We start from the raw sequence: 8800 nt of genomic DNA, 5'->3' as shown, positions 1-8800 counted from the left end.
GCGACGCGCCCCGCGCGCCCGTCTCGGGAGATCCAGAACCGCCGCCGGCGGCCAGCTCCCTCCCCAGCCCCCTCCTCCTCCTCGCCGCTGCCGGAGGGCGTCCGCCGGGCGAAGCCCGTGCGGCGCTGGCAGCGGCGGGGCCTCTCTCCTCACTCCCCTGCTCGGGATCCTGGCGGCGCGGGTCAGCTGGCCGTGGGGGAGCTGAATCCGGCGAGCTCTCCGGCGGCGGGGACGCGCGGATTCTGCAGCAGCGGTGCTGGGAGGCGGTGGTGCGGCTCTGCAGCGGTGGTGGTGGGGGCTAGGCCCGCGAGGTCGATCTGGTCCCCTCGGGGCTGCGGGTGTCGCTAGTGGCGGCGGCCACGGTTGGAGAGGGCGCTGCTCCCACGTCTGGGAGTGGCGCTGGCGCTGCGGTGAGCTGGTCTTGGCCGTGCTGGGCGGCGAGGCGGTGGCGGCCATGGATCTCGATCTGAAGTTGGAGGCTTTCACCGGCGCTTGTCCTCCTTGACCGGCTGAGATGTGGGCACGTGCTGTTTGGTGGTGGGGTGCTGGGTGTGGGCACTAGGTCGGGGGAAACCCTTGGCCGGCGATGCCGGGCACGATGTTGGCGACGCGCGTGGCGTCGTTGTCCCTCTGGTGGGCAACATCGAGACCTACTACATGCCCTCCGCCTCCTGGTCTCGGGCAAAAGCCTACAATCTCTGGATTGGGGCGACGGTGGCGTGTTAGCGTCATGTACTTCTTGAAGGCGCCGTCTTGGGTGATCAGCGGTCTAGGATTTGGCGTGGTGTTGGTCTGCTTCTTCAGTAGGGCTCATGTCCGACAGCTGCGGTGGGCTTCTGGGTCTTGGCCGGAGACGGTGGCGATGTATGGGTTTCTTTCAGAGGTGAGGTTGCCAAGGCGGTCGCTCTCTCCTCGGCAACTGGTTCACCGGTCCAAGCGTGCTCGAGGGTGAGCTGCTTTGCCTGCTGATGGGTCGATGTCCTTCGATCCAGGACGAGAGGGCGGGGGTGCCCTCTTCAGCGGCAGATTAGGATGGTGAACCAAGTGGCCCTGGGAGGCGACAAAGCATGGCTCTCCTCCTGCAACGATTAGCTCCCTTGCCACGGGCGTGTCCATGTCATGATCTGTAACCGTCGTGGGCTCCGAAGTATTTTTGGGTTCTTCAGAGCTCGTTAGCTGTTCCGTAGTGCTTTGTATCCGTGTCGAGTGCATTTTCTGTTTCCTGTTGTCCTGTTGGTTGTAAGGTGTGGCATTGCTTTATATATAAAGTGGGGCGAAAGCCTTTTTCGATAAACCTATAGCTTGAATTTCATTTGTGCGTGACTCCAAATGTATATGTTTGTCTATTATAATGTGGTGTGTCGATATTGGGTCACACTTCACTCTCTCTGTAACTTACTAGTCTAGCATTAAAGTGGTGAACCAACCCACATGCTTGAAAACTGGCAGAAAAACCAAAGAGATAAAAACCGAGGCAGACCACGTGTCACCCCCAGATTAACCAAGGACACCCCAAAAGCCGGTGGTAATTCAAAACCTTCACGGTTTAGTTTTGTGATGTATGACATCTTCCTTAACGTTGTCACCCTGTTGTTTTGTGCATTTTTCTCTATATTTACAAGGAAAGACTTCATATGTGTATGTGACTGAAACTGGTCTTATTTTACTTTTACCTCCTCTGCCTGGGCCAAAGCTGTGTGTTGAGTGTTGACATGATCGCCATGTTCACGACAGCGGATTCAGGGTGCTCATTAACAAGATCGTCCTCTCCCATGCCGACCAGCTCCTATTTGTTTCAGGGTCTTGTTTAATGGCTTCAATCTATACTACTTCATGTTTGTATTTTGCCACTGTAGTGGAGCTACATGCTCAGGGTGGTGCAGTCTCTGATGTGTTTCCTCCGTTCCATAATATAAGAGCGTTTTTGGCACTAGAAATCGTGTACGCAAGTTGGCACAATGCTTTCAATCAGTCTCACTCATCTGGTCTACCCGGTCAAATCAGCGATCATGCCCCCCTTATTCTAGCGGAGGAATAGCTTCATCGCATTCATTCCCCTGCTAATCCACCTTCAAGCCTTGTTCCTTCTTCCACTTCATCTATCGTAAAATTGTATATGCCTCAAATAGAAGTAGATCGTAAAATTCTATATGCCACAAATAGAAGTAGAAAGAAAACTTAGTAGTCATTGAGATTGAATCCAGAGGAAATCGCAATCCAATTACAGTGAGAGCGAATTGGGAGTAATTTCTATCTCCTAGCATGGTTTCTGTGGCCTTCAAATGTGGTACCGACTCCTTTGGGTTGGCTGGTTTGAAGATTAGATTTTTAAGTACTCAACATATGTACTCCAAGTGATGTCTGTTAAGTACATAGGCCAATGGCTTACATTGAAGAGAAGTGGCTTGGTGGTCCTAATCATGTTTGTGCCTTTTCTTTTCTCAAGCATAGCGTGATCTAGGACTAGCGATTGCATTCATGCCTCCAAGGAGCCGACACGATGCACGCCTCCTGCTGCAATATTTATCTTAAGCCGCATATATATTCAACATGCACCCTTTTCAAATACATTTTCTTCTCCTAGTATTCGCAGGGCAGAAGCTACTTTTACAGCTCCTAGGATCAGGCAGTAGTTTAATTATCCAGCGTAGGAGGGTTCTTTTTCTTTGTGCGCCCCATGTTGAAAAAAAATTCAAAATGTTTATTGAGCTCTCAAATTTTTTACTCGGTTTCGGATATGCCAAAGAGAACAAAAATCATTACACGCAACTATTCGGTTATGAGATTGACAAGCTCCTGTTTAGCTACCTCGGGATACGAATACACCATTGAAAACTTATTAATCTCTACTCCTAATGTCTCACTTGAAAGCCTCCTTTCCATGGTTATTTCTGTCTTGTTTCATTTCTTCTGGGTTTTTTGTCTCACCTCCCACCACCACCTCTTCACGCTGGTTTTTTCATCATACAATAAAATCTTTCCTATCCAGCCACATTACAAACGGGTAGGAACCGATAGCACTTTACCAAACAATGAAGTCCAATTTCGTGACAATCAATGCCAAATCCATACTTTCCTAACACATCGATCTCTGCCTTTCCTAACAACCAAATTTCTACTATTATATGGAAATTGGTGAAATATCTACTATTACTAGTAATGTGCCCGTGCGTTGCAACAGATCCAAAGTAGAATAATACAGTCACAAATTTGAAAGAAAATAGTCTAGTTTTGATATACATATATCACTAAAAATATCTTATGTTTCACTCAAAATATATTTCTTGGGTTGTTTTGTTGAGGTAAGGTAGGTATGTGGTTGGTTTCAAGATACTAAGAGGTTTTCTGTAAATTTGAGCAGAAAAGTGTGATTTATTGCAAAAAGGCCACAACTTACATCACACTCATTAGCTGCAGATCTACTAGTCAGAAATGACGGATAGCAGACACACCATCATCACCAACTGAGTCTTTTATAGGAGTAGAGAAATTGGAGCAAAGTAGTGGGATATTGTTGCAAAAGGCCATAACTTACATCACAGTCATTAGATGCAGATCTAATGGTCATAAATAACGGATGGCAGACACACCACCATCACCAACCGAGTCTTTTATAGGAGTAGAGAAATGGAAATTGATGAATGATGGTTCATCATTCAACTCTTCCATAATGGTACGTCGTGGCATGCCCGCACTTACCAACACAATTAATAACACTTACCAAATCTCTACTGTAAGTCGTTCGTTTGTTCGACCCCCTCCCACCAAACACCATCAATATCCATAATGCAGCAGATAGGCACCCTCATTCCTCTTGCCACCCACCAGTTCCCTTAATGTCAATTTTGGGTATACATTGATGGTGGTGTTAGATCGAATAACTGCCATTGTGTGATGCCCTTTGGCCAAGCATATCTCCAGCAGCATCCTCTACCCCCTGCAAAGTTTTACTACTACGAACACAAACCATGGTTTCAGTATAAGGTTCTCTGAGACCATCACTTCTCTGTTATTTTATTGTAGCAAAAATACTATACTAATGTGTTTGCTAATAGTTGCTATGCCAGGAAGGACAAATATGTCGAAGTTGAGGTGAAAGTTCATGATAGGAACTTGACTGAGTTATGGTGTTGTTCAGAATGTTGGCTATAGTAGTTACATTCAAAATTGTTAGCCATGTCCATTTTCAAGTACTGTGGCTCCTCCAAAGTCAAATTATTTATATACGACCTTCATGTTGTAACAAGTCATGCAATGCAATTTGGAAGCCTTGGAATCGTTGTAGATGCGATAACATCCAAAGGTAATGCACTTTCTCTTTCAGAAGCACAGCTAAACTACATTGTGTTGGGGAACACAGTAATTTAAAAAAAAAATCATAAGCACATGCAAGATCCATCTAGGTGATGCATAGCAACGAGAGGGGAGAGTGTTGTCCACGTACCCTCGTAGACCGTAAGCGGAAGCATTATGACAACGCGGTTGATGTAGTCGTACATCTACATGGTTCGACCGATCCTAGCACCGAAGGTACGGCACCTCCGCGATCTGCACACGTTCGGCTCGGTGACGTCCCACGAACTCTAGATCCAGCTGAGGTCGAGGGAGAGTTTCGTCAGCACGATGGCGTGATGACGGTGATGATGAAGTTAGCGACGCAGGGCTTCGCCTAAGCACTAGAACGATATGACCGAGGTGGAAATCTGTGGAGGAGGGCACCGCACACGGCTAAACAATCAACTTGTGTGTCTATGGGGTGCCCCCTCCCCCGTATATAAAGGAGTGGAGGAGGGGAAGGGTCGGCCCTCTATGACGCGCCCCAAGGGGGGAGTCCTACTCCCGGTGGGAGTAGGATTCCCCCTTCCCTTGTTGGAGTAGGAGAGAAAGGAAGGGGGGCCCACCCAATTCGGATTGGGCTTGGGGGGCGCGCCCTCCACCTTGGACGCTTCCTCCTCTCTCCCACTAAGGCCCAATAAGGCCCATACACTCCTCGGGGGTTCCGATAACCCCCCAGTACTCCGGTAAATGCCTGAACTCATTCGGAACCATTATGATGTCCAAACATAGCCTTCCAATATATCGATATTTATGTCTCGACCATTTAGAGACTCTTCGTCATGTCCGTGATCATATCCGGGACTCCGAACTACCTTCGGTACATCAAAACACATAAATTCATAATATCGATCGTCACCGAACGTTAAGCGTGCGGACCCTACGGGTTCGAGAACTATGTAGACATGACCGAGACTCATCTCCAGTCAATAACCAATAGCGGAACCTGGATGCTCATATTGGTTCCTACATATTCTACGAAGATCTTTATCGGTCAAACCGCATAACAACATACGTTGTTCCCTTTGTCATCGGTATGTTACTTGCCCGAGATTCGATCGTCGGTATCTCAATACCTAGTTCAATCTCGTTACCGGCAAGTCTCTTTACTCGTTCCGTAATGCAACATCCCGTAACTAATTCATTAGTCACATTGCTTGCAAGGCTTATAGTGATGTGCACTACCGAGAGGGCCCAGAGATACCTCTCCGATACATGGGGTGACAAATCCTAATCTCGATCTATGCCAACTCAACAAACACCATCGGAGACACCTGTAGAGCATCTTTATAGTCATCCGGTTACGTTGTGACGTTTGGTAGGACACTAAGTGTTCCTCCGGTATTCGGGAGTTGCATAATCTCATAGTCATAGGAACATGTATAAGTTATGGAGAAAGCAATAGCAGTAAACTAAACGATCAAAAGTGCTGAGCTAACGGATGGGTCAAGTCAATCACATTATTCTCTAATGATGTGATCATGTTCATCAAATGACAACTCTTGTACTAGCTAGTCAATCACATCTAATGACATCTCACGGGTGGGCTTCAACACCGATGCTGGGAGAGACGCCTGTGTGCAGCTCCCTAGCGTCCATGTCCTGTCCCTACACATATCTCCCGTCCAAGTATATATGTCTCATATCCTGCTTCTTCAATTTAGCGCAATTGCCGGCGAAACTGAACTTACCCAGGATGTCTTGTCAAACTGTTGTTTGTTGTTGCAGGATTCAGTTAGCTTTGCAAATGCAGAGCTCAGCAAGGGCCATGTGTTTGGAGCTTTTGTGCTGGATCTCCTTGGGATGCATCGGATTCGTACAGCTTTACGGAACCTTAAGATTGTCCTGCTAAGATCAGAGGTAATTTATCGTACGCTGTGCTTATGCATTTGGAATATATATATGCAGTACATGTTCAGCCAATAAGTTTGAGGTACATTTTTTAACTAATGTCTCAACAGTGGAGCATACATAATTTATTTCTGTAATTCACATCCGTTTAGGTGAAAGATGCATGCCCAGTGGGTCGCCATGTGTGGCTAGGGGTTTTGCCAGAGATTGCTTGTATTCCTGATGTCCTGAATGTTGAATAAAATCCCTAGTTTCCCTCCAAAAAAAAAAAATCTCCCGTCCAAGTATATATGTCCCCCGTCTTGCTTGTTCAATTTAGCGCAATTGTCGGCGAGACTGAACTTATCCAGGATGTCTTGTAGAACTGTTTGTTGTTGCAGGATTTAGTTAGCTTTCCAGATGCAGATCTCAGCTGTTTTGCGGCAGAGATCGGTAAACATATGGTTACCAACTTCTCTGGTCTGGACCTACATCTCAGCACCAAGGGCCATGCGTTTGGAGCTTTTGTGCTGCATCTCCTTGGGATGCATCGGATTCGTACAGCTTTGCGGAACCTTAAGATTGTCCTGCTAAGATCAGAGGTAATGTACCGTACGTTGTGCTTATGCATTTGGAATATATACAGTACATGTTCAGCCAATAAGTTCGAGGTGCATTCTTGAGCTAATGTCTCTCTGTAATTCACATTCGTTTAGGTGAAAGATGCATGCCCAGTAAATTGTCTCTGTGATGAGCCTAAGAACTGGAGAACCGAAACTATCACCTTGGCTGATCTTGAAAACATGGAAATTGAAGGCGTCGGCGGGGAAGATCACGAGTTTGATTTCCTGAAAGTGATATTTAGATGTGCTCCGATGCTTAAAACAGTGACTGTGAGGCTGTCAGATGGTGTCACTCCAAGTGTTGATTGGTGCACAAAAGTAAACATCTTTATGGCATATCCTTCCGTCCAATGCAATGCTGATCTGGTAAGCAGGTATGATGCATGGTTAGCATACTCAATAGTTGCAAAACGTTGTTTTATGGTTGTACGGTTTATCAGTCTAAACTCACCATCTAGCCCGGTACCTTTATTTTGATCTGAAAGTAAAGCAGTAATGGTAGAAATGTGACAATGACATGCTAATATCTGTTCAAGTCTGACTTAGTTTTGACACTGTGATGGTCTGCATGCTTCACCAATGTTCTTGGTTTTGTATGCTAGGTTCAGTTTCCCTTTAACGCAGGTCAAGGGCATTAAAACCCCTTTATTTTATATACAAGTCGTCCATACAATCAACTTCGGTCTACACGATATACATGTCAGATGCTATACAATTTTTCTTATCAGATGCTATACTGTTTTTCTTATCAGATGCTATACTGTTTTTCTTATCAGATGCTATACTGTTTTTTTAGTCCACTGAAGTCTGGTTGTGCCTGCACTCCAATAGTTGGCTGAATATGCTCAGATTTTTCTTTGTGAACCTTTTAGTTCACTATGCCATCTTCCATAACTTTGTTACCTTGTTGCTTTGTGCATTTTTCTCTGTACTTACAAGGGCAGACTTCATATCTGTATGCGACTGAAACTGGTCTTGTCTTACCTCCTCTGCCTGCAGGGCCAAAGCTGTGTGTTGACATGATTGTCAGGCTAATGTCTGCGGAATTCAGGGTGCTCATTCACAAGATCGCCCTGTCCCAAGCCGATCAACTCCTATCTGTTTCAGGATCTTGCTTAATGGCTCCAATCTATGCTACTTCCTGTTATTTTACCACTGTAGTGGAGCTGCAGGCTCGAAGTGGTGCAGTCTCTGATGTAATTCCTAGCATGGTTTCTGTGGCCTTCAAATGTGGTACTGACTCCTTTTGGTTGACTACCCTGAAGATTAGATTTTGATTTACAAGTGATTTCATGCCTCGAAGCCTTGAAGGAAACCCTTCTGCAATATTTATCTTAAGCCACATATATGTTCAACGTGCACCCTTTTCAAATACATTTGCTTCTCCTAGTATTCACAGAGTAAAGGTTATTTTTACGGCTCCTAGGATCATGCAATATTTGAACAACCCAGTGTTGAAGAAAAAAATAATCGAAATGTTTATTCAGCTCTCAAAAAATATCTAAAACGTTTGCAACTGGTAGGGTTAATAAATTATTGTACTGTATAAGTTTGTTTAGAAGAAAAATGATTTTCATTTGGGCCTTTGCGTTGAAAAAGAAAGAACGATGGTTGATATAGGACACTCCACTGGTCTGAATTGGTTATTTTTTTAACATAATATAGCAAAAGAAAATATTTCAATGGAATTTTGCAGTTTCACATGATATTGCAATAGTTGCATTTGCTATTATATTTTTTTACTGCAATGCCAAAAAATTCATTAGGTGAAAAGTCATCAAAGTATCGAAAAGGTGGAGTCCAAGATGAAATTTCCCCTGTTTTCGAGGATCTGCTAGCTTCTTCATGTCCTCGCTCGACTGGCCGCGCTTGCACCAGCATCGTCTTCACATTGTGCACCGATTTCCGCTTGTGGTGCCACATAAGGAGAGACCTCACCGACTTCACCTTCTGCGACCTCGCACTTGGCTCGCTCGAAGAAGTGCTTGGGTCACTCCTCCTCCCTACTTGTC

This window comes from Triticum dicoccoides, chromosome 2A (genome assembly GCF_002162155.2).
Source record: "Triticum dicoccoides isolate Atlit2015 ecotype Zavitan chromosome 2A, WEW_v2.0, whole genome shotgun sequence".
Taxonomy (NCBI): domain Eukaryota; kingdom Viridiplantae; phylum Streptophyta; class Magnoliopsida; order Poales; family Poaceae; genus Triticum; species Triticum dicoccoides.
Note: the sequence above shows the minus strand (reverse complement) of the source record.